Below are 26,816 nucleotides of genomic sequence, written 5' to 3'. Positions count from 1 at the left end.
CTATTCTGCTTCCTTTCTCTGTTTTTCCTCATTCATTTCCCTATTGACTTGGTTAATTTTGCTAGAGCTGGTTGTCGATGCCAGATAAAATTATCCATTTGTCTCAATGTTTTGCCACTCCCTTTACTCTTTCTCTTGGCTTTCATGTTCCTGAACTCCTGGTAGTAAAGTAGGATTAAATTTGAGTTAGATCCATTGGGTCTCAATTTTTTGGATGAATATTTTTTTTATATAAAAGGGTTTTTGCTGGTGCATCCTATAGCCTGTCAGGGGGATGATATTCCTTGATCTTCATGTTGTAGGGAAAGTTCTGCCATCTCCCCTTACAAGCTTATGAAATCCCTTCTCGCAATAGTCTAAAGGTATCCTCAAAGTGGAGGATGGCCTCTACTTGCATTTGTTTGCAAATATTCACCATTTTAGGGTCCTCTACTATGATTGCATGGGTAGAAGTGAGTATGGATAGCTTAGGGTGATCTGGTGTGATCCAAAGTGGTTCTCTCAACTTTGTGTCTAGGGATATCTTTCTTTCCCCTACCCTAATATCCTCATGCCTTAGCAATATGCTATGGCCATCAACTTAGTATCTCCCAAATATGGATTTGGATCCCATATGGTCATATTAGGAATCAACAATTTGTGAATGTAAAACTCAAAAATCTTGGCCTTGTCTTTTGTGTTGCACTGCAGTAAAAAGTTAGTAAATTATTTAATGTCCTATAGAGGGGCGAATCCTCTTTGTGCAAGCATCTTAATTTTAAATTAGAACTACTACTCCTTTAAAAACAAGGAGTAAGTTTTGAATGGTTGCCTACAACTCACTACTTCCATGGAAAGGTGTGCCATGATTCCTAGGTTGGTTTGAAGAGTTGTAACTTGAGTTTCTTTATCTTACAAAATTCCTTGGGTTTGCTATAGTTGGGCCCTTATATTCTTGTTTTCTCTTTGCAGTTGTTCCATTTAATTTACCTCATCAAACCTTAGGAGTGTCATCTCCTCTCTCATCTTTTTCATTTCTTCCTCCATCCTTCCAACATCAACAACTCCCTTAGATTTTGTAATTTGCTTCCATCTATGATTTCTAGCCTTTTCTTCTTCAACCTCGAAGAATTATAAAGATTCTAAGTTAGGGAGAACTTTTCCTACATTAATCCAAGAATAATAGGAATATGATCCTGTTGGAGCTTCCTGTGCCTCTGTTGTGTGTTCCTGTAGCCCTGCAGGTTGCTCCCGTAGCTCTATTGTTTTCTCTTGTAGCCTTGTAGATTGAGTGCTTCATCCTTATATTTGTAATTGTGAATCGTTTCCTTTAGGAGGTATGGGTGTTACTACTGGTTGTACCATTGATGTCATTGGTCTCCTACCTTCTTCCTTTTAAGGCCCTATTTCTCAAGGCTAGGAGTTTCTTGGATGGTTATAGGAATGGGATATGGGGGCTTAGGATTACTAATAAATCGTAGTCTATTACTCTTTCTTCTTTTGAAATAAATAGGAGTTTCTCTCAGTATACTTTCCTTGGGTTTTGTTGGAGTGCTTAAGGCTACCAATGTAGCAGCAAACTCTTTTTCTTCTTCCTTTAAATTTTCTTCCCCTCCTTCTTGTTCTTCAGTTCTTTCTACTTCCTCTTTTCTTCTCTCTCTTTTTAGCTGGACTCCTTGGCATTTTAATGTCCTCCTAAGCCTCTATGTATTTGTTTGAGACTTTGTTTGTGGCGTTGGTACTTCAACCTAGGTTTCTATCCTTGCTTAATTTAACAACCAATTATGTTGCAATTGGTGGCTCTGATAAATCTGTCTACTACTATGTTGACCCTGATTCTACCTTTGCTTCTACCTCTTCCAACTTTATCTGAGGTTGAACTTAGGATTATAAGAAATATTATCTCTCCATGTCAATAAAATATACCTAGGAGATAGGGTATTGCAAGTGTTCCAAGGCACCCATGACTATTAGCTTGATGAAGCCATGATGAGCTGAGTAATTATGTGTCCCCTCCTTCAATTTTGTCCTTATTTCTTTCATGGATTGAAGGAGAAAATGTGGTATACTAATCCTTTCATGGACTGGTAAGTTGGCTTGGAATCTGAGTTAATATAGGAGCCTGAACTGGTAGGCATATACAATGGTTAATATCCCTTCACAAGAAATGTATTTAAGGATGTGATATGCAACCTCATCCCATGGAGGTAGTAGGCTTTCCCTCCTGATCCCAATCTCATCTTCTTCAGGTTGCTCATTAGGGAGGAAAAATCTTATTTTTGCATTGATTGCCTCGTGTCTTGCTTCCTTACTCAATTCAGTCCCCTTGGGAAGGGTAGTGACTCTACTAATGAGATCTTCATTGACATATATGATCAAACCCTTGGTTTGTAATAACTATTTCATGGACTTTAGAATGTTGTTGGTTTAGGGAAAATTCTAAGGCAATATCATAATCATAACCCCTTAATCTCTCAAAGAAACCTAGCCAATTATAGTTTTCTGATATATCTTTGACCTTAGGGTTTTGATGAATCCTGGTTGTATTTGTGAGTTCCCTTTTATTAAATCACCCTCCAATGGTATGACAAAATTCTTCACAGATTTGGCAAAAAAAATTGTATATAAGGGAGTATTAGTTCTATGTTGCTACAAGAATAAGGGTTTCCTATGGCGATAGGGATCCTGTAGCTAAAAAAGGAAGTATATAGTCTTCAAATTAAAATCGGGAGGGCTTGTTAACTTATTACTCCATTCAAATCATTATCTCAAATGATTTTTCCAATTTGAACTTTTGGAAACATCAATCTACCTGTCTACTTTAATCTAGACTGTCTAATACATAGAACTTTTGTTGACCGATTGAGCATTGAATCTCATGAAAAATGTCAATAAGGGAATTGTACTTACTTTTTCTTAAGCATTCCCTTGCTTCTTAACTCATTAGAGGCTTATGTTGATGTTCTGGGCCAAAAATTGGTACCTTGTAGTAGTTTGTTTGTATCCTATAGTGGTGCTCATGTTATCTTGTAGCTTTGCGTGTAGGTTCATGTAGTAGAAAATTTGTAGGTTTAGAGTTGTATCTCACTACCATGGTGGTAGCAAGTTTCGTTGATGAAATTTTTAATCAAGGTTTCATGCAAAACACAAAGTGATAAACTTGGAGTGCTCCTGAGCTAAGTGGTGACTTCTTGTTGTTGATTGATGTGATGGGGCTCAACGCTCAATAGTTGAGTTGGCCACCACCTACTCCCTATCATCCATTATACCCACGTATTTTTCCATCAGTAAGTGATAACGACTTACTTTTCAATTTATTCCTATTTTGTATTATTCTCTTTCACACATATGGGTGACTTGGAGAAAAAGTGAATTCTTCTGCTAAGTGTGGTTGAGGCACCATATGAGACTAATTTAGCTATAATCCCTCTACCGTTTGCACTTTTAAATGTTTTATAATGCTTGGACTAAGTTTTAAGGGTAAGTTTAGGAGGTTCAAACCTTGTGCCTTACCTTTCAATGGTTCTGCAGGTGATTTTGATGTTGCTATAAGTGACTTTGATGTTGTTGTTGCTGGATAGGAGATCCATTAGCTACTTAGGGTGATTTTATTGAGTTGAGAGTTGTGTTTGGATTTTCAAAGGTTCTTTTGAAGATGTGGAAATTTGTGCCATGTAGTGACCTTCTTCAACATTGTTTGAGACTTGAGCTTGTAGTTTCTGAAGGTTGTTATGGGACTATGTAGTCTCTTGTAATAGCCATAAAAAATCATCATGCTCATTAGTTCATTCTTTCGAGACATCAAGGAGCTTTGATAATTCAAGTAGAATCTAGTGGTGAAGTAAGAAAAGGTGTTGATGGTGACTGAGATGGAAAATATGAGGATTCTGAGCTGTTGTGGATAGAAAATGATGAACAATGGAGGAAAAACTGAGGGGTGAGACATGTTGGTGGAATGGATGAGTGCCAAGAATATTTTGATGACTTTTTCTTGTATGTAGAGGAAATATTTGATATGTGTCTTCTTGTCAAATATGGGCTATCCTGTAGCATTATAGGACTTTCCTATAGCAACTCAAGGAAGTGGACAAAAACACATGGAAATGAGTTGGAAATGTTGATATGATGTTGTGGATGACACATTATGATGAGAATGGTGTAGGGGTGCTTTTCTAATCCATCTAAAAGTACTTATTTGTTGATTTTGGGAAGATGTGCAGGTTGACCTCCCTAATTTGTTTTGTTGTTTTCCTTCTATGATACCTTCACATACATCAAGGTGAGATAAAACATTTTCTTTTTTCTTTTTTCATTAAGCATTTTATTCATCTTTTTTCTCTCTTTTTTCTTTTTTTCTTGAGGCCTACTAGCTGCCTCACAGAGGTTTTCAGCCAGTAGGTCTAGCCTAGGTGCCTCATAGGAGGTTTTCACTTGGAGATATTTATTAATTTTGTTTTTCTCAGGCTCACAGGATACCTCAGAGAGGTTTTCAGCTAATCAACCCACCTCAAGTGCCTTGGAGGAGGTTTTCACTTGAGTTTTTATTTTTTTGTTTTTTTTGAGAGCCTGAATGGATTGGGAGATTTGATGCTCTCAATCACATTTAAATACTTTCCTATTGAATCAGTAAATTTGGCCTTGGAGATGGATTTCTTGTAGAGTTTCAATCGATGCCCATTTACCGAAATTGGAATATGCTCTTCAACTATTGTTTTGATCTTAACTAATCCATTATCTTAAAAAATTTCAACCAGATAAGATCCCATCCATCTATTCATGAAATTCCCTTTAAATTATTTAAACCTAGATTCATACAAGAGGGCACAATATCCCTCTTGGAAGGCTCTAGTTTTGATATGGTTATTATGCCAAATTTTCTTTTGTAGCTAAACCACTTCATTATGCAAGAAGGTTTGCATCTTGTATTCATCAAAAGAATTTAATTGTCACATCCTTTCTTCCTATGATTAGTAAGATCCATGTCAAGGCTTTCTTTCCATATACTAGCTCAAAGGGGGTGAACCCAATAATGGTCTTCCAGGTGGTGTTGTAGACCCAAGTGACCTCAACAAGTCTATCTGCCCAACCCATTTTACTATTGCTAATCACCTTGGTCAGTGTTCTTTCCAATGATCTATTAGTCTCCTCTACTTTCCCATGTAGTAGACTTCTGGTGTCAGATATGAGGTTGCTTCATGATCCCCTCGATCATATTGGATGTGAACTAGGAGCCTTGGTCTGTCACTAATTCTCTTGGGAATCCAAACTTATAGAATATGTTTTTTGTCAATAAATCAACCAGCTTTTTATTGGTTGTTGATTTTACTACTTTTACCTCAACACAGTTAGTTAGGTAGTCCATACACACAATGAAGTATCTCTTTTGTCCATATGGAGGATCCATATAACCAATTAAGTTCATTCCCCTCTTCTCAAATGGTTCAAAATTCACTTGAGGATGTAAAGGAATTTTATACCTCTAAGTAGGTTTCCCCATCCTTTGGAATTCACCACAATGTGTTGTGTATCTCTGGGCATCCTTGTGAAGGGCTGGTCAATAATATCCTCCTTGCAGGATTTTGTACGTAATACTCTTGGCCACAAAAATGGTCCCCATAGTGTCCATCATGAGAATATGAAAGGATGTCAAAGACCTCATCCTCGCTCACATGTCTTCTTAGGATCTGATTAAACTCCAACTTGAAGAGGTTACCCCCAATCCAAGTGTAAGAGGCACTCTTTCTGATAATTTTTCTTCTATCCTTTGAGGATAGGTGAGAAGGAAACTAGCCAACAACTAATTAATTGGCTATGTCAACAAACCATGGAGATAAGATTGATATGGAAAAAATATGTTCATCAAGGAGCCTTTCATCTACCATTTCTTCATCTTCTTTAGACAAGGTTAGTCTTGAAAGAAAGTCTGCAATAACATTCTCTTTTCCTAGTTTGTTAACAATAGTTAGATCAAATTGTTGTAGTAACAGTAACCACCTAATTATGCGAACGTTCACATCTAATTTGTTCATTAAATATTTAATTGTTGCATGATCAATATGTATAAAGACTTGTTATCCAATAATTTAATGCCTAAATTGTTTCAAAGAATGTGCAACAACTAAGAGTCCTTTCTCGATAAGAATATAGTTAAGCTCAACTTTGGATAGATTCTTTCTAATAAAATAAATGGCATAGTGAAATTCATCTCCAAGTTGCCCTCGTGATACCCTAATTGCTTTATCTAATGCATCTGTGTAGATATGGAAGGGAAAATTCCAATTTTAAACTCTAAGGACTGGTGTAGTCATTAGTTTCTCTTTAATTTCCTCAAATTCCTTATGACATAGATCTATCCAACAAAACTTTGAATCTTTTGTTAGTGTTACACAGTAATTTGTCATTGTGTTCACTCCAGTCTTCCTACTGTGTCATGAATCCAAAATCATTCATGCTCATGCTCTTTGATGTTTCCAAATGATCCACTTTGCCAAAGTTTCTGCCTCATCGCGTATGTTGGCTAAATAAACGCGCTGATGAGCGCTCCAAAACAGTCCAGAAGCACTGCCATCGCAGAAGTAGACGTGATTCCTGCGATGGTCGAATTTCATGTGTTAGCGCTACTATTGATTGTAGTTTCCCGCGATGACATGACTATCTCCGTTATGTAATAGCGATGTCAGCGCGACAGACCAGTTATGTGCCCACGATGATCCAATTTGGGTGAGTTGTTCCAATAGTCGGCCTTCCAGATGACTCTAGACCTGGTTGTTGGCCTTGTTTATGTCGCCCTCCTTTCTCTAGCATGGTTGTTCCGTCATTTGTTCTACCTTCCTTGGAGATAAGCTCATCCTCCCACTATTCATGGAGACTCCTTCTCCTATTTAAACTCTCACCATTGCTATGGGCTGCTAGTTTTTGGAATTCTTAGTTTTTGGAGTGTTGCTGATAGTATTGTGAGTTTGCTAGATAGCTGGTGTGAGTGTGACAAGTGTGGGTTTGTTGAGAGCTTGAGGAAGGTTGTGAAGTACCTTTGATCTTGTGTAAAACTTGTGAGTGAGGGAGACTTGTGTATTGGGAGATCCATCTTCAAGAGTGAATGCTTGAAGAACATGCTGGCTGGACCCTCCTGAGAAGGCTTGTGACGTCAAGACCTTGGTTGTAACCTTACTCTATTTCATATTTAATGCAATCAATGATGTTTTCCTATGTCTTGTATGTAATGTACTAGATAGCTCATGACTTCTTGACTTTATGAGTAAATAGATCATTGTTGTTCCGATTACGTGCTTTGTTGTATTTCCTTTGCTTTGTTTTAGGTTGATCACTCGTTAGGAGAAGGAAGTTGAAGCTGGAGCAGCACAACGGAACTCCATCGACCACTGGTTGAGGTAGGCCTCCAACTTGAACTATTTAAGGAGAATTGTTGTTGATTTGTCCTTGTTTGTGACTAGACCCACTCTAGGGCTAGAGGGGTTGCCTCTGTCCGCAGAAGGAACACTTTACTGCATTACAAATTGGCGACTCCGCTGGGGAGCTGGCCTTTGTTCTTTTCTTGTTTACTCTTGCCTTGATTTTTTATTTTGGTCTCTTTTGATATTTTGGGGATTAGTTATCTGTTTTCTAAGTTTCCTGGCCTGATCTGGGAAATGTCCTTATTTGCTTAAAGATTGATTGTTTTTGATTTGGGAGTTTTTAGCTCGCCTGTTGCTGTTTTGAACATCATCGTGTTTTTTAATTAAACAGTCGCGTTGTCATCGCGTCACCCTTTTTGTAATATTCTATCCATCGCGTTATTATGCTTAATAGTCGCGATGGTTCTGTAAATCGGACCATCGTGGAAAAGGCATGTACTTCCGTGCTGACATCGCTTTGTTGCTGCATATTGTTCTTTATCAGCACTTTATTGCCAGTGTGTTGCCCGCGCTGATTGCTATAGAATTGAATTTTTTTCAAATTTTCCTCCTGAATCTGTCAGTGTTGCTAGCCCCTTGCTGTTCTCACTTGTTTGATGACTTGTTTTTCACTGTTTAAAGGTTGAAGCACTCTCTTGTGAGCTTTGTTGAGCGAATCTTGTCTTTTCTTGCTTTGTGACCTAGTTTTATTGTTTCAAGTTCTTTGGATCAGTTTTTCTTGGTTGCTTGTTTGCAAAGATTCGTTTGCTGCTTGCTGTTGGTTTGATTGAACCTTCCCCTTTGCTTACTTTTGGTTGATTGTTTAGTGATCGTTATTGGACCAATCTTGGTATTGTTTCGATTTCTCTTCACTACCCGGACATAGATTACAATTGTTTGGATCAATCGTTCTTCCACATTTGTTTGTTGCTTATTGGTTTCTTTAGATTAGAGGCATCAAATAAAAAATATTGCATTTCATTTTAGCATGCAAAAGTGAAAGTAAATTTGCATTTCAAGTTGCATATTGAAAAGCGAATGATTAGATCTCTCATTAGTAGCATCCGTGCACTTTAAGAATTGATGCCTGCTTGCATTGAGTGATTGTTTGTTGCCTTGGTTTTCTTGGTTTGGGAATGATCTCTCTACCCTCCCATAGGTAGGTGTTCATCGAAGAAAAAGGATATTTCACTCATTCTAGCTGCATCCTAGGTTTTTGTTATATACATATGGTAAGGCCTGAAAATTGAAACATAATCCAAGATCAACTTTAAAATGAACTGAATAAATCTAACAATGCATTGGAACATAACGCACACATTTAGAGGTCTAGGCTAGAGACGTGCTCCGACGTCGTTAAACCTAGTCACTTTTGTTTCCACTCAAGGTTGGGTGATTCCTCCTTTTGTGACTCAATAGTGGTCTAGTACGGAATTGTGCTCCCACGTACCGTCGAGTATATGGGGAGACCCCACTAGGTTATCATCCTTTATCCATAGGAAGCCATGTTTGCCACCTTACAAGCCGTAACGCACCAAACACAACATTCGGGAAGATTGATTGCCATACGGAAAGTTTTTGGTTTTCATATGACTGCCAAGGTGTATATGCAGTTTTACGGATTTGTTTGATAAGCCTTTTTGCCTAGTTCTCTAGAGTAGTCACTTTCGTTCCTTTTTGGGGTCCCTAAAAGAAAAGGTCCATCTGAGCACTTGTCAATTCAAGCTCATTAAATATTCGAAGGCGACTAGAGCCATCTTTTTTCCTTTTCTCGACTTTTTAAAGATGAAAAGGTCAAGTTTTGTTCCTGTGTCTTAAAATTTATTCGGCCATGATTCACATTTACCTGGTTAGATCTTGTTTGCGTTAGCTTGAGTAGGGTCCTTTCTCATTAGTTTCCCTAGGATCTTTTGAAGTTGTCATCCTAGCGGAATCACCGATCCCGTCCCTCGTTCCAAGTGACCAAGGGTCTCCTTCTTCTGTTGCTCACGAGGTACCGGTTGTGAGTGATATTCTCCCTGTTATTCCAAGTATCCAACCAATTAACTCTCGTGCTCCAGATGACGAGACTTACGAGCTTCACTGGAACCCCGTTTGGGAGCCTTCTGAAGAAGATATCCCTCCTACTCCTCCTGGTGTTTCGGTCCCAATGTCTTCTTCGGATATGGAAGACACATCCCCCGTCACAAGTGAAGAGTCCGTTGCGACGAGTGGTGAAATTCCCACCTCAACGGAAACTCCACCTTTTCGTATCACCCCTCTTGGTGTTACGTTGCCTTTACGCTACAAGGCGTTAAGGGATGTTATGTCTTCTAGGACTCCCTCTACGAGTTCTATGTGGTCACACACCATCACTCCAACCTCGGAGTCCTTTATTCCTCAAATTCACAATGTGCCTGTCACTTCCGTCCCGACTATTCCAACTGTTTGTGTGGCTTCTTCAACCCCCATTGTCGGTGTCGTTACTGCATCCTCAGTTGTGACCACTGCTGCTGGACCTTCTTCAGGGATAGCTTATAGTGGCCCATCGGCATCTGTACCCGGATTTGTTGACCCTACACTAGGTGCCCCACCTTCTTCTAGTTCTATCCCAGTAGGGGGGCATATGATGAATATTTGCATGCTCTTCAGAATGCGGACCCTCAAAATCCGTTTCATTATTATGATTCTAGAGGAGCTCATATCTATTACCGCGAACCTCTTCCACCTCAGCCTGCGGTTGAGGTCACCGTCCCGTTATCCATTGCTTGGACCCCCACTCGTTACGGTGGTGGCCAAGTATCGCCTGCACATCTTCAAGGAACACCTAATCAAGGCCAACCGTCTTACATGCAAACCTCTCAAGGGCAGCAGTATTACGGGCAGTCTTATCCAGGGCAACCTGGAGGCCTACAAGGACAACCCTTTCAGGGAAAACCATTGGCCACTGGTGGTCATCTTTTACCTATTTTGTGCAACCTTCTGGTAATCCGGGACAACCTTACATGCAACAAGGTCGACCTGGTGTCCAACAAGGTTATCCTTCTGGGCAAGCTAGTCAACCTTATGTTCAGCAAGGCCAACCTACCGTCCAGTATGGTCAAACATCTGGATAGGTCGTTCAACCTCAAATCCAATCAGGTCAACCAAATGTCCATTCCGCTCAGCCATCCAGTCGGTTAGGACAACCCTCAGTTGTGCAATGACAACCCAACACCCAACAAGTTCAACCTTTTAGGCAGATGGGCCAATCTCAATCTCAACTGGGTCAACCGTCTGGCCAGATGGCTCAGCCTCAGTACTCTCAAGGACATCCTTCTGGGCCTGCTCAACCGGGTACTCAAATGATTGTTTCTTCTCAAGCTCAACTCAGTTTTTAGCCCCAGGCTGGGCCCCAGACCCAATCCGGTCTTCAAATGTAGGTTGGATCTCGATCCCAACCAGCCTATCAAACGCAGCCTGCCTCTCAGGCTTAGTTTGGAGCCTAGCCGCCTTATGGTTTCCAGTAATCCCAAGGGCAAACTCAATTTTCCCCGTATCAAAACTATCAACAACTGCAGGTAAGTCCTTATAAAAATTACCAGCAACCTTATGTTGCTCCTGCAGGCCAAGTTGGTAATCAATGGAATGCTGGGGGGAAAGTCCAGGGATAGCCATCCTATAACCCCTATGGACAAAATCCTTACGGACAAAACCCTCCGAGGCCAAATCCGTCTGGACAAAATCAATGGCGGCAATCGCCAGCTCTCTAGAACCCCTTCCTACCCGTAGCCCCAGATGTCCTTTAATCCTCAATAACCCTTTTTAGCGACTTTGGAATTACCAGATGTGTCCAAACTGACCAATGATCCTATTCTTCATAATCTGTATTGGCCACCGATTCCAACTAAGATTCTCGGTGATTGTCCCAAATTCGATGGTAAAGCTAGAGAAGATCCCCAAGCTCACATCATGACTTATCATCTATGGTGTTCATCAAATTCGTGGCTTGATGATTCAATCCGGCTCCGCCTCTTTCAAAGGACTCTCACTGGCTCTGCTGCTAAATAGTATATTGAGTTATCTCGCGGATCTTTTCAGGATTTTAACTCGTTGGCTATGGCATTTTTAACTCATTTTCAGTTGCCGATTCGATATGAAACGGGCACATACCTCCTGACATCCTTAAAACAGACAACAGCTATGCATATCTCTGATCATATCCATGAATGGAGATGGCATCATCATTTGATTAAGTTTTGGATTCTCGATCAGCTTCTTATTGACTAGTTCACGACTTCATTCGTCGGTCCGATAGCATGTGACATTTCTATGGGGGCATGTGTAACTGAAGAGAAAGCTATTGCACGTGCTTAGTACCTTGACTTGGTTTACTCCCAGTCTGGTATGTTATATGATTATTTTCCTGATGCCCTTAGACCAGGAACTTCCAAAGCCCCGCCAACACCATCTATTGACGGTATCATTAGTTCTGTTAATCCGCCCTCAAAGAAAACTTCCACGAACCCTGGGAAGCAAAAGTCGAATGCTCCGTATGAAAATACTTCTCAGGCTGTATCCAATTCCGGTAATACTTCAGAGGTTAACGCTATCCAATCCACCATGGTGGACAAAGCCTCGAAAGGAAAGAAAAAGGGAAAAGGAAAGAATAAAGCGGATCAACCTAAGCAAGATTCCCCTAAACTTCCGCCTGAGGAAGGCGCCAAACGCAAGCCCAAGTACCCTTGTCTTATCTGTGATAGGGATCACTATACCAAAGACTGCCCAAGGCAGTCTGAAGTTAGTCGTTTGTTTAAAGGTGCTCTTGGGACTCCTGCTGTGCTCAAAGAACCTTTCCCCTCACAGCAAACCCGAATGGTGGCTAATCCATCTCAACCCTCTTCTTCCTTTGGTTCTCAAGTATTTATGGTTGGGACGATTCCCGTCCACATCAGTACTCAGGCAAAAGAGTATCCATCGCCTTCCGGGAAAGACCCTAAGGTCCCTTCTAGCGCTTCTCCGTCCAGCTCTGGTCTGCTCCATATCGAGAGACCTAGCACTGAGACGCCCATCCGACCCCCTCCGAAAGGTGTACTCCAGAAATCTTCTTACAACCCTAATGCTCGTGCTGCCCAGCACTACAACATTGTTGAGGACTTAGCCCAGGCTCCGTCAGCTATGTCTGCCTTAGAAGTACTCTAGAGCTGCCCCTCTTAGAGGAAGTCCTTGCTATCGGCCATCGGTGGCATAGACCTGGCTGACTCGGATCTGATTACTTTTGACCTTGAGAGCCATATACCGAGACTGCCTCACCAAATTACCTTCCTCATACAGGTCATTATTAATTCCAAAACGATTCATCGTACAGTCATTGATGAAGGTGCTTCAACTTGCATCATCTCTGTTGCCTGTTGGAAGGCTATTGGTTCTCCAACTCTGAGCCAGTCTCCTACAACCTTGGAAGCCTTTGATGGGAGAGAATCTCGTCCTTATGGTATACTGTTATGAAACCAGCTCACAAAAAGATAGAAAAGAGAGATCCACGCCTTAGGATTCAGCCTCTTCGAGGGGGCAACCTCCTTTACATTACATAAATGAACAATTCTTGGATGATACAAATGACAAAACCTCCTTTCTATATATAGGAGTCTAAGGAGTCACAATATAATCCAGCCGACCTAACAATAATAATATAAAGCCACAAAAATAACAATAGAGGGATTCTATGGGGCACAGAAATAACAATATGGGGGTAATAGGGGCACAACAATATAAATAGGGGGTATAACTACAATAGTAATGGGGTAATCACTAGTATTATAGGGACCCAACATGCCCCTCTCCTTCAAAAAAGTGTTGTCCTCAACGCTTGAGCAGTTCTGGATACTTCTGCATAAAATTCTCATCCTCCCATGTGGAATCTTCAGCGGATAAGTTCTTCCACTTGATAAGATACTCTGAAATTGATCGATTTCGTAGCTGTCGAGTTCTTGTTTCTGTGATTGCTTCCGGTTCCAATATAATTTTTCCTTCCTCGTCAAGTTCTGGCAATATTGTTTGAATTGGGAGCTTGTCACCTATAACCTTCTTTAAACATGAAACATGGAAAACTGGGTGCAATCGAGAAGCTGCAGGAAGCTCCAATTTGTATGCCATAGTACCAATCTTTTCCAACACCTTGTACGGACCATAATACTTTGGTGATAATTTATTATCCTTCTTAGCTTGCTTTAGGGACATTTGCTTATATGGTTGTAGCCGTAGGAATACCCAATCACCTACATCAAAACTTCTTTCACTGCGATGTTGATCTGCCTGTTGTTTCATTCTATTTTGTGCCAACACGAGGTTATCCTTTAAGAGTTGGAGGACTTGTTGTTGATGTTCGATGTGATGTTCCACTGCCTGAACCTTAGAATTTTCTCTTAAATATGATGTGATGGATGGTGGTTGATACCCATAAAGTGCCATAAATGGGGTCATTTTTGTTGCTGTATGGAAGGAAGTGTTATACCACCATTCAGCCAGAGGCAACCATTTGACCCATTGTGTCTGTTTATCAGATACAAAGCAACGAAGATATCCTTCCAAACATTTGTTTACTATCTCAGTTTGCCCATCAGATTGAGGATGATAAGATGAGCTATGAGCTAACTGAGTACCAAGACAAGAAAATAATTCTGTCCAAAAATTTCCAGTGAAAATGGGATCTCTGTCACTTACAATAATCTTTGGGTTTCCATGTAGCTTTTGAACTGTTTCCATAAATGCAGTAGAAACTGTACTGGCTTTAAATGGATGTGATAATGCACAAAAGTGTGCATACTTGGTAAGTCTGTCAACTACCACCATGATGACACTCTTTCCCTCAGACTTGGGTAAACCTGTGATAAAATCCATTGAAACCTCCTCCCAACGTTGGCTTGGAATGGATAAAGGTTGTAATAGACCTGGTGTCTTAATTGTTTCAACTTTATTTTGCTGGCAAACCAAACATTCCGCCACAAACTTTTGAATATCTGATTTAAGGCCATCCCAAAAAAATTCCTTCTTAACCCTGTGGTAAGTTTTTAAAAATCCTGAGTGCCCTCCTAAGGGAGAAGTGTGCAATTCCATAAGAATCTTTTGTTTTAGCTGGGAATTCTTACAGAGGTATAAGCGATCTTTGTACCATAACGAATCATTTTGCCAGCTAAATGTATCAGAAGTACTGGAATCTTGTTGTAGCTTTTGAATAAGTGCCCACACTTCTTCGTCATTCTTCCATTCCTCCCTTGCTTCGTTTATCCAATCTGGTTGGATAATAGAAATGGCACACAACAATGCTTCCACATCCTCATCCTTTCTTGAGAGTGCATCTGCCACCACATTTTGCTTCCCTTTTTTGTAGATGATTTCAAAGTCATAACCCAACATCTTTGTGACCCACTTTTGTTGCTCTTCAGAGGATAATCTTTGTTCTAAAAAGTATTTAAGGCTATCATGATCCGTTTTTACCTTGAAGTGTCTTCCCATTAGGTAGGGTCGCCATTTCTTAAGTGCATGGAGTATTGCCAACATTTCCTTCTCATAAATAGCTTTGCTTAAAAACTTTCCCTTGATTGGACGACTTTCAAAAGCAATGGGTCTTTCATCTTGCATTAGAACAGCACCAATTCCATTTCCTGAAGCATCACATTCCACAATAAAGGTTTTTGTGAAGTCCGGTGTAGCTAAGACCGGTGCTTGGCACATTGCCTCTTTAAGATGTTCAAAGGCCTTTGTTGCTTCCGAAGTCCATGAAAATGAATCTTTCTTCAATAATGTTGTTAGAGGTGCTGCTATTCTCCCATAATTCTTAACAAACTTGCGATAATACCCTGTCAACCCAAGAAATCCTCGCAGATGCTTTATGGATGTGGGGATTTTCCATTCCTTAATGGCTTTAATTTTGCTAGGGTCTACCTTAACTCCTTCATGAGATACAATATGACCCAAATATTCCACCTCCTGGACTCCAAAGAAACATTTGGATCTTTTTGCATATAATTGTTTCTCCTCCAATAGTTGTAGCACCCTGTCAACATGTTCAACATGATCCTTCCAAGACTTGCTGTAGATTAGTATATCATCAAAAAATACTAACACAAATTTTCTAAGGAATGGTTTGAAAATTGAATTCATCAAACCTTGAAATGTTGAAGGTGCATTGGTAAGGCCAAAAGGCATGACCAAAAATTCATAATGACCCTCATGAGTTCTAAATGCCGTTTTCGGAATGTCTTCAATCTTCATTCTGATTTGATGATATCCCGAACGAAGATCCAACTTGGTGAAGTAAATTGATCCATGCAATTCATCCAGTAATTCATCAATAACAGGAATGGGGAACTTATCTTTAATAGTGAGCTTGTTGAGCTCCCTATAATCTGGACACATGCGCCATGATCCATCCTTCTTGTGCACCAATACTACTGGAGCTGAGAAAGAACTTTGACTCGGTTGAATTATACCAGCCTCTAGCATTTCTGCAACCATACGTTCAATTTCACTTTTTTGGACATATGGATATCTGTACGGCCTGATGTTTGGAGGAACACTTCCTGGAATCAGATGAATAGCATGATCATGATCACGCATAGGTGGGAGACCTTTGGGAGTCTCAAATACCTTGGAATGATTGTCCAGGACTTTTTGGAGATCTGGAGAAATAGATGATTCCAATGTGGAAACATCTAGCGAACATAATTGTGCAATTACACCTCTTTGCTCCTTTTTTAGAAGCTTTGTCATGCCATTAGAGCTGATTATCTTTCCTGGTTTCCCTGCAATACCCCTTAATTCAACTTCCTTTCCTTCCACAGAAAATTTCATGAAAAGTTCTTGAAAATTAAAAGCTATTGTACCCAAGGATTGTAGCCATTGGACTCCTAGTACAACATCAGCACCTCCCATTGGAATGGAAAGCATTGGGCTAGTCAATACATATTCTCCCATGGATAGCTTGATATTATGGCACTTTCCAGAACAATTTATTGTTCCTCCATTTGCAATCATCACTTGACACTCTGGTGCTGGATATAGGAAGCAATTCAATTCTTTTGCTACCCTACAATGAATAAAATTGTGGGTGCTTCCTGAATCAATCAACACTATTACCTTTTTCTTCTTGATTTGTCCTTCTATCTTGATGGTTTGAGGAGTGGTAATTCCCGCCAATGCATTACAAGATATGGTCGGATTTATTTGTTCTTCATCTAGGCTTTGTTCCTGGAATATATCCTCTTCTTTTGACCTTTCTTGCTCCTTTTCTTCTTCCTCTTCACAATCTATGTAGAATAATTTCTTCTCAGCACACTTATGACCTTTTGTGTATTTGCTATCACAATTGTAACAAAGCCCTTTTGCTCTTTTTTCTTCCAATTGTTGTGGTGTCAACCTTGTAGGTTGTGGAAGACTATGGGCAACAACACTTCCGTCTTTATAGTTGTGAATGGTATGCTTCCTAGTTGCCATAATTTTGCTTTCCATTTTTCTTGCTAACCTGAATGCCTTCTCTAATGAATCAGGTTCCCAAAGGCGCACATCATGTTGGATATTATCCTTTAAAGACCCTATGAACACATCAATCCTATGCTCCTCTGGAATATCTTTTACCCTTATGTTCAATTTTTGGAACTCCTCAATGTGCTCCATTATTGAACCCTTTTGTTTGAGACTTATCAATTGGCTAAAAAAAGTGTTGCTTTTTGTATCCTCATAATGTGCTATCAATTCTTCCGTAAAAATTGCCCAAGTGATAAATTGTTTACGAGAACAAAGCCATTGATACCATACAAACTGATTTGGTTCCAAATATAAAGTTGCCATACGTACCTTTTGTGTGTTTTGCACATTATTGAGATCGAAGAATTGCTCCATCTGTAATATCCATGTGGCAGGATCCTTGCCATCAAACTTCCTCATATCGATTTTTGGAACATGGTGAGTCTTCGATCCAACATTAGAGTCTATGGAATCATGATTAACATTTCTTTTGTTCTCATCATGAGTTTCCTTTACTACCTTTTCACCATTAGTGACCCTTTCTTGTAGCAACTTCTTCAATTCTTCCATGTCTGTCTTCAAATCTATCTTCAAATTTGCCATCAAATCCTCCATCTTAGCTTCCATGCCCTTTATCTTAGATTCCACGCCATTTACCTTAGCTTCTGTTAGCTTTTGTGAGCGTGACATTTGTTGCACTTGTTCTTGTAATTTTGATATATCATGTAGCATTTCTTCCTCTTCTTCATGAGTCATGCTAGAGCTTTCAGGTTCCTTACTAGGTGTTTGCATTTTCTTTCCTCGAGGCATCAGTTACCGATAATAATGCTTTACTATGCCCTTTGAATTCCGTTAAACCAAGCTTACACAAAAATTAAGAAAAAAAACTACACACCTTTTTTCACTTTATAGAAGCCTGATATTGAATCTGATGTATCTCTGTAATTTCGGATCATCCAATTCTAAAATTGCTACTTGTAGTAGCCTTCTGTGTCCTCTTTCCAATGCCACAAGTCTGAGCCAAATTGGATTCTCCAAGGAAGAGTTATGTGAAATCTCCCACAGTGACTTGCTTTAAGACTGGTTCAGTAGAGCGAACTTGTACGACGTGCCACGAGTCTCTGTTTCAACCTTTGAATCTGAAACACACATACAAGAAACTACAGTCTGTCCTCTTTCTGTACCTTCTTACGAAATTTCAATCCGATCCCCAGAGAGAAAGTTATGACGATTTTCCCCAGGTCACTGTTTTGAATGTAATTCAGGAGTCTGCAAAAAGACCAACTTACTCAGATCATATCTCCGCAAATATCGCGCAAAAAGCTCTGAAATTCGGACCCAAGGTTCAGCGCGATTTCTTCTCAAATGGGTTTTTTTTTAGACTTCTGAAACATCACAGAAAAAAAGTTATAGCGAAAATGCCACGATGACCTGTTTGGAGCAGCGAAACCCTAGAATCCAAAGCTCTGATACCAAATGTTATGAAACCAGCTCACAAAAAGATAGAAAAGAGAGATCCACGCCTTATAATTCAGCCTCTTCGAGGGGGCAACCTCCTTTACATTACATAAATGAACAATTCTTGGATGATACAAATGACAAAACCTCCTTTCTATATATAGGAGTCTAAGGAGTCACAATATAATCCAGCCGGCCTAACAATAATAATATAAAGCCACAAAAATAACAATAGAGGGATTCTATGGGGCACAGAAATAACAATATGGGGGTAATAGGGGCACAACAATATAAATAGGGGGTATAACTACAATAGTAATGGGGTAATCACTAGTATTATAGGGACCCAACATATACTCCAACATTTGCCCATTTCTTTGGAAGGAAAGACGGTTGAAGTGGAAGTTGAAGTTGTTGATGCTAATCTTACCTACAACCTCCTTCTGGGACGTAGCTGGACATACGCCATGTGAGCCGTCGCTTCATCTCTATTTTGTGTCATTCGTTTCCCTGATCAAGGGAAGATTGTCACTGTAGACCAGTTGTCCTTCTTCGCCTCCTCTTCTGAAGGCAACGTGCCTTTTGTGGAGCATACCTCCAAACCATATGAGAGTGTGGGAGCTGGGCTTTTTAAAGTTCCTGCTCTGATGGGTTTTTTTTCACTCCCACCTCCTAACGTCGCTCCTATCAATATGATTTCCGTTTTCTCTGATCCGTGGGTTCTTCCCCCCGCTGATCAGGTAGAATCTTGGGGCGATGAGATGCCGTTGAGTCCTTCCGAGCTCAACTACGTCGAAATTGTTTCTGCATCGGCTTCCCCTTCTGAACCTGCTCTTTCGAGCAGGGCTCCCAACTCATACACTCATCCCCCTTGTCTTGGAGATGACGCTTCTCCGGATCCTTTAAAGGAAACATTTCCTTCTGATGAAGCCATTATCGAGACCATGTCTCTCGAAGAACCTCCTTGGTCTAATCATCACCATCGTTCCTCATCCCTCCCTGCCCATCGGAAATTGCTTACCTATCTCGAGCGGTTTGCTCCTTGTTTTGAACCCTTTGCTTCTAGTTCCCCCCTGCACCTTGTTGACACGATCGGCCCTTTTGTTAAACGGGGCATTGATTATATAGCCTGTAACCCTCGCTTGGCAGGGGGGCATGGGCATATCATCGGTGATGTTGATTATTTTACACAATGGGCTGAGACGACACCTACATTATCTAGGACGATCATACAGCGGCACAAAGGGATTAGCCCCGGAACGGGCTGTACTTGAAAAAGTATTATGCGTGAATTCCATGCACTTTGCTTTGTACATACGTGTGTTTTAGCAGGTGTGTTGTGTGTGTGTGTTTTCATGTTTTTGGCTTGGTGTGAAGGCGTGATTGCCGCTTATTGTGTCTTTTGCTTCTTGTGCAGATGTCTAGTGCACCTTACGTTGGTTTCGCTGATGGTGCCTGCCACAGTACCCGCAATTTGTCCTCTGTGGCGTGGGTGATCTACGATCCTCATGGTGAGTTGATAGATCTTCAAGGTGTGTGTTTAGGTTGTACCACAAACAATGTCGCTGAATATAGTGTTGTGATTGAGTTACTGGCCGAGGCGATTAATCTCGGTATTCGTGCATTGGTTGTGAACTTGGACTCTCAACTTGTCGTCCACCAGCTCAATGGGCGATATTCCGTCAGAGACCATTGCATTTTAAGGTTGTATTTACGTGTTAAATTGTTAGAGAGGAATTTTGATTTCATTACATATTAGCATATTCCACGACGATTCAACACGTTAACTGATGCATTGGCTAATCATGTATTAGACAGACATTTGCGTAACATATAATCAAAACGTCATACAAGAAAGCATTTAAAGCACAATAATAGACCATAGGAATATGTATATATATATCTATATATATATATATATATATATATATATATATATATATATATATATATATATATATATATCGTGTGGTGCACCGAGGCGCTCAAAAATAAGTGTACATGTCCAAATAGAGTCTGTGTTCTCTGTACATCTGAGACACATGTCTCTCAAAAATCACCAGCAGGAAATAAAAACCTAGGTGTCTATTGCGGTGGGTTGTGCTCCCTATAGTACACCGCCGCTCGTGCCACCGCCTTAACAGGCGGTGCATCCTGGGTTCCACTCCTACTGTGTGGATCTGGGATGCTCTGGGGACCTCCTCGATCCCCATGTAATCTGGAATCCCTGCTAGTAGGCCCTCAAGGTTCTGGATCACTGTCTCCATCATATCATCTTCCGAAGGAGCCAGGGCTAGTGCTGCAATGCCCTGCGCGTCCCTCCGCGCCTCTGGAGCCAGTCTAAGGGGTCTCACTGGTCCTACATCTGCATACCATAGCGTTCGTCATTAAGACATGTACATGAAAAAATCAAAAACATCATAAAAATAAAAATAAAAAAATGTGATCAAATGTCTTAAAACCATCATCCCAATGCTCTCCAGCGGGCAGTTGCATGTCAGGATCTTCATGGAAGTCCACGCCGGCATATGGCCAATCCTCCACGAAGATCATCTGTCACTCCAGCCACTCTCAGAAAAATTTCCCCCACGCCACTGGTCGTCCGCCACCTCCTCGTGGCATGACGTGAGCCCATCACGTGGCCCTCGTCTCACGTGGCCTGGGTAAGTCCAAATCCATGTCTTGCAACTGTAATGCCGGCACCTGCTCCAGCATGAGCAGGAGTAAGATGGATCCATAACCAAATTGCTTCGTCTCTCCTTGATGGCAGTTGGTGAGTTGCCTCTTTATGTTTGTCGTCACCGTCTCCGCCCAGTTAAACATGGTGGGATTGAGACACTTGAGAGCCAGCCGGAGCTGAGTCTTCGAAGCCTCATGTTGGGCTAAGGAGCCCGCTGCCCGTGTCACCATGAAAAGCATAGCACGAAGGACTACATCATTCACTATTGGGATTTCCACTTCCCACTCCTTGTCTTGCGTGCCCCTGGGCACACTTGAGCCATCAACATATCTAGGGAATCACCCCCGCATCGTTGCCCCTCTAGAATGGGCCTCTCACCTCGACGAGACAGCCCGGTCAAAAAATAGATGTCTGTAAAATCAAACTCAATATCCCAGCCTCAGATGATAAATTTCCCATCTGTGGGATTCTAGGCCCTGATCAGTAGCTCTAGCAAGTCAGGCTGCGACCGCAAGAGTGGAGTTAGGAAGAATTTGAGCAATCCGCATGCTCGTAATGCGTTTCGACACCCTGCATCGGCAAAAGCTTCTATATCGTTGTTATCATGCATTCGTTCTTGCCAAACGAATGCCATTATACCCTGCAGGATGAGGAAAATTGAATTAGTACCTCGTTTGAAATTTTTAACGCGTAATTTGCAAAAAACATGAGTTTGCGTCCTCATCGCATCTGTTTTAAAAATAGACGCGATGACGCGAAGTGTTTAGTTTATTTTTTCCGCGGTCATCACGGAAGTACGTCACTCTTCCATGATGATCGGGGCGCGCCTAGTGAAAAAAATTATCAGCCATCGCGGACCCGATAAGGTAAACCCACGATGACCGAGTGGCGGAATGCGGTTTGAAAATCCGCCTAAACTAACACTTGGAACGATCAAAACACATGAAAAAAGCATTAAAATGAAGCACAAGGCAACGTGTGTCTACCTGGAACAAGTTTCGGGATGAATGATGCACGGACGGGGCCGAATTTCGCTCGCCAACTTTAGTGCTCCAAGTTTCTCCACGGTGAATTGAACAGTGCTATGGTAAAAATGAATGGGTTAATTTCTTTTTATAGTGATTTTTGCAAAATTAAAAAGTTACTTTTTATAAATGTGAGTTTTTTCTCATAGTTTTACCATATGCAGAGTCAAAACATGTTTTTAACTATGTTTTTATGAATATTGTTCATTTTATCTCGAACGGGTTTACATGCGATGTGTTTCTTGTGCAGAGCTTCAGGGAGCGGAATTACAACAATTTCATATAAACTTGATCCGAGACAGTCGTCTTTAAGCTCTTTTCCGACTTGAAACATGAAAATATAGCCGAGTTTTCCTCTTGGCTCGTTAAAAGAAACGGGAGGCGGTCGCCTTCAAGCTCTTTTTCCGACCATTTAAACACAAAAAGATCGTCGGGCTTTTGTCGTTTCAGGCTCGTTATTGGTTGCGAAACGACGTGCTTTTGATCGCTTTTCTACTTTTTTAGGTCGAAGTTACTACTTACAAAAAGTACTCCTCAATCGTAATGGTCAGGCGGTTCTTTTGAGTATGGTTTTATACTTTTTCAGGCTCGAGAGACACAACTCTACGAAAAAGGACCCCCCTGGAGTTTTCTTTTCCGTGTCTTTTTCAAACTCTCTAAACATGAAAAAGACTCTGAGTTTTACCTATGTTGAACTCATTAAACCCTGACGACATTGGACTCATCACCATGACGAGACTTGAGCTTCTCCTTCCTAGGGATTGTTAAACTATTACTAGGTTGGACTTAACAATAGGTTTATCATTGATTGTCTATGGCAGCTAGTCACTCTTGAACATCGACACTTTTGCTTCTTGTTGGGTTGGGACATCCATACATCGTAATTTGGCCTTTCGCGGGTTGGGTTATCATTCTAGCCTCATTCCATATGATTCATGCCGTTTCCATCGAGCCTCTGATCCCTTGGTGCCTAAATGCTGCCACTCCCCCCCTCCGGAGTCGTGTCGCCGACATGTTCAAGAGTATAATCCTTCTGCAATTTACGCCCTCATCTTCTCCTCTGATACTCTGTTTCGCCATTTGCCTCTTGTTCCTTATCTCGTGTCGTTGACGGGGGAAACATTATGGCCCTCCTGCGATGGGTCGTCTCCTGTCGACATCAGCTCATTATCCAGGAGATTGACCAAGATATCCCTTTTGGTACCTTAGAGCTTGCATGCCTCAATGGCAAGTTCTTCGCACCTAACGGTCGAATTTCATCATTGGTCAGCGATTGGGTGATTCCATGGGTGTTCGACTTCAGCTCCTTTTTCACACTTCGTGGATTGTGCTGGCCAGTACCTTGAGAGCCATTGGCATTATTGGTGGTTTCTCTCGCGCTTGTTAACGGTTTTCATCATTGACCGGTAATCAAGTGATTTTCTATCATGCTCGACCTCAACACATCTATTCGCATTTTAGAATTTTTACTTTGATCAGATGGGTTCAAGACCCCGAACTCAGATTACACATGTTTGGGCTGTGTGGATTTTTTTTATGATTACATGACTCATTGATGGATGGCTGCGACCATACCTGAGTCTTCACGGATGGCTGTGACCATACCTTTATCATCATCATGGTCTCATTAGTTGGATGGTTGCGTCCATACCACAGACCTATTTCATATGTCTTTTGGATGGCTGCGCCCATGCCTAGACTACATGTAATTTATTATCAGAGATATCAATTGTACTTGCGTGCAGGTCCTTCCGGATGGTGTTCCAGTTCAGTCAGTTCATAAAGCATTTCACCCCTCCCTCTCTCTCGGGCTTCATACTTTAGGGGGCATCTGTTACACAGTAATTTGTCACTGTCTTCACTCCAGTCTTCCTATTGTGTCATGAGTCCAAAATCATTCATTCTCATGCTCTCTAATGTTGCCAAATGACCCACTTTGCCAAAGTTTCTGCCTCATCGCGTCTATTGGCTAAATAAACGCGCTGATGAGCGCTCCAAAATAGTCCAGAAGTGTTGCCATCGTGGAAGTACACGTGATTCCCGCGATGGTCGAATTTCATGTGCCAGCACTACTATTGATTGTAGTTTCCTGCGATGACATGACTATCTCTGTTATGTAATAGCGATGTCAATGCAGCAGACCAGTTATGTGGCCGCGATGATCCAGTTTGGGTGAGTTGTTCCAATAGTCGGCCTTCCAGATGACTCCAGACCTGGTTGTTGGCCTTGTTTATGTCGCCCTCCTTTCTCTGGCATGGCCGTTTCATCATCTGTGCTACTTTCCTTGGAGATAAGCTCATCCTCCCACCATTCATGGAGACTCCTTCTCCTATTTAAACTCTCACCATTGCTATGGGCTGCTAGTTTTTGGAATTCTTAGTTTTTGGAGTGTTGTTGATAGTATTGTGAGTTTGCTAGATAGTTGGTGTGAGTGTGACAAGTGTGGGTTTGTTGAGAGCTTGAGGAAGGTTGTGAAGTACCTTTGATCTTGTGTAAAACTTGTGAGTGAGAGAGACTTCTGTATTGGGAGATCCATCTTCAAGAGTGAATGCTTGAAGAACATGCTGGCTGGACCCTCCTGAGAAGGCTTGTGAAGTCAAGACCTTGGTTGTAAGCTTACTCTATTTCATATTTAATGCAATCAATGATGTTTTCCTATGTCTTGTATGCAATGTACTAGATAGCTCATGACTTCTTGACTTTATGAGTAAATAGATCATGTTGTTTCGGTTACATGCTTTGATGTATTTGCTTTGCTTTGTTTCAGGTTGATCACTCATTAGGAGAAGGAAGCTGAAGTTGGTGCAGCGCAACGGAACTCCATCGACCATCGGTTGAGGTAGGCCTCCAACTTGAACTATTTAAGTAGAATTGTTGTTGATTCGTCCTTGTTTGTGACTAGACCCACTCTAGGGCTAGAGGGGTTGCCTCTGTCCACAAAGGGAACACTTTCCTGCATCACAGTTAGTAAAGAAAAAAATGTGAAGAAATATTGCTAAAATATTTGATGAATCTTTGATAATATCCAACAAGACCTAGAAAACTCCTAACATCTTTCTATTTTTTAGGAGTAGGAACCTTTTTTATGATGGAAATTTTGTTAGGATCTACTTGGATTATTTTTTCAGAGAGAAAGTTCCCTAAAATAATTACTTCATTCATAAAAAGCAAACACTTTTCATGGCTTATGGAGTGGTTCATTTCTTTGCATCTCTGCATAGGTTGGAGGGAGCCTCTTGGAAATCATCCCTGTAGGGTGTAAAATCATCCATGTAGATTTCCACCAAATCATGCGCAATGCTAAGAAAAACCCACTGGAGGGTAGCAAGGGCATTGCTAGACCAAATGGAATAAACATGTAAGCAAAGGTTCCCCATCCAAAAATGAGAAGAACCTTTTCCCTGCAAGAACATCCAAAACTTGGTAAATAAATGGAAATGGAAAATCATCCTTTCTGGTGGCTTTTTTGACTTCTTTGTAATCAACACAGATTCTCCATTTTCCATTATTTTTTGGGACAATGAATAAGGGAGACACACATTCACTATCTGAGATTGGATAAATGAATCCTACATCCAACATTTTTTGCAAGTCATCTTTCACAATGTTCTTTAGTGCAGGGTTCCTTTGCATCCGAGGTTGATGAACATGTTTATGATCCTCCTTGATATAGATATGACAAGTACATACAGAAGGATGGAATCCCTTCATTTCCTTATATTCCCACACAAATGCATCAACATGTTGTCTCAAAATAGTGAGCAATTTATCCTCTTATTCAACAGAAAGAAAGGGGTTGATTTTCAAGGTTTTGCAGCAGTTGATTTCTACAATTTTCATATTATTTTCTTTAGAACCAATGGTTCTAATAACTTCTTATGAATTGTCTTCATAATAGCCAGGATGTCCTATGGATTCATCTTTCAAGCCATCAACATTCATAGTAGTAGGGTTCTTATTTTGTAGAAACTTATCAATAATATTATCCTCATCCATTTGTATGTTGCCAATGGTGGTTTCTAATGTACATATGGGGTAGGGTGATGATAGATATAGATCTTCTTATTATTCTTCTACCAACACAGCAAAATCATGCTCGATGAGGGGTTGGGAATGTGGAAGTAAACAATCATTTTTTAGATTTCCCATTAGTGATAGTCATATTTTTATCCCTACAATTGAGGTAAGCATCAACAGTGGTCAAGCAAGGTCTTCTAAAATAAGAGGGTATCCATTAAACTTGGTATTGGGCTGTAGAAAAGGGAAATTAGTAGGATATTCCCAAGAATAAATAGAGACTATGACATCCTTAATGATGCTCTCAAGTGTTACTCTAGATCTATCAACAAGTTGTAGCATTGTGGTGATCTTCCTTAGGGATTCTTGGAGATTGAGTTTAAGCATAGTCTCCTTAGTCATGATATTTGTTGTAGCTGCTAAGTCAATGAGAGTGTTAGCAACTACAATATCATTGATGTGGACATCTACTATTGAACTACAATGATCTAAATACTTGGGGATGATGACCTTTGTAAGCATAAGATCGGCTAGCTTCCCTATGACATTAATAGTAGGGGCGTCTCTTTTTCGTCTTTATGGCCTTCTAATACATTCTTCTTTGATGAATTTTTTATTTATAAGAACATCCTTGATTGTCTGAAGGAGAGGAATTTTTACACACAAAATTTTCAATTCTCCCATAGCTACATCTTCTTCTAGGGTGTGTGTTTTATGAGTGGTCAACTTTTAGGATAGAGAGGTTTGGTGGCTTGAGGTACATGATCTTCCGTCTCTTATTTT

At 40.7% G+C, this 26,816-nt stretch overlaps 1 pseudogene; it reads right to left on the bottom strand.

The window, feature by feature from the left end:
• Positions 1-10,718: 10,718 nt before the first annotated feature.
• The window catches only part of LOC149141675 (putative thimet oligopeptidase), a 30,964-nt pseudogene continuing 14,866 nt past the window's right edge, over positions 10,719-26,816 (bottom strand).

Source organism: Pinus tabuliformis, chromosome X (assembly GCF_031772625.1).
Source record: "Pinus tabuliformis cultivar Carrire ecotype Pingquan chromosome X, CPIR1, whole genome shotgun sequence".
Lineage (NCBI taxonomy): Eukaryota > Viridiplantae > Streptophyta > Pinopsida > Pinales > Pinaceae > Pinus > Pinus tabuliformis.
This window is presented reverse-complemented; position numbering and strand designations above follow the sequence as displayed.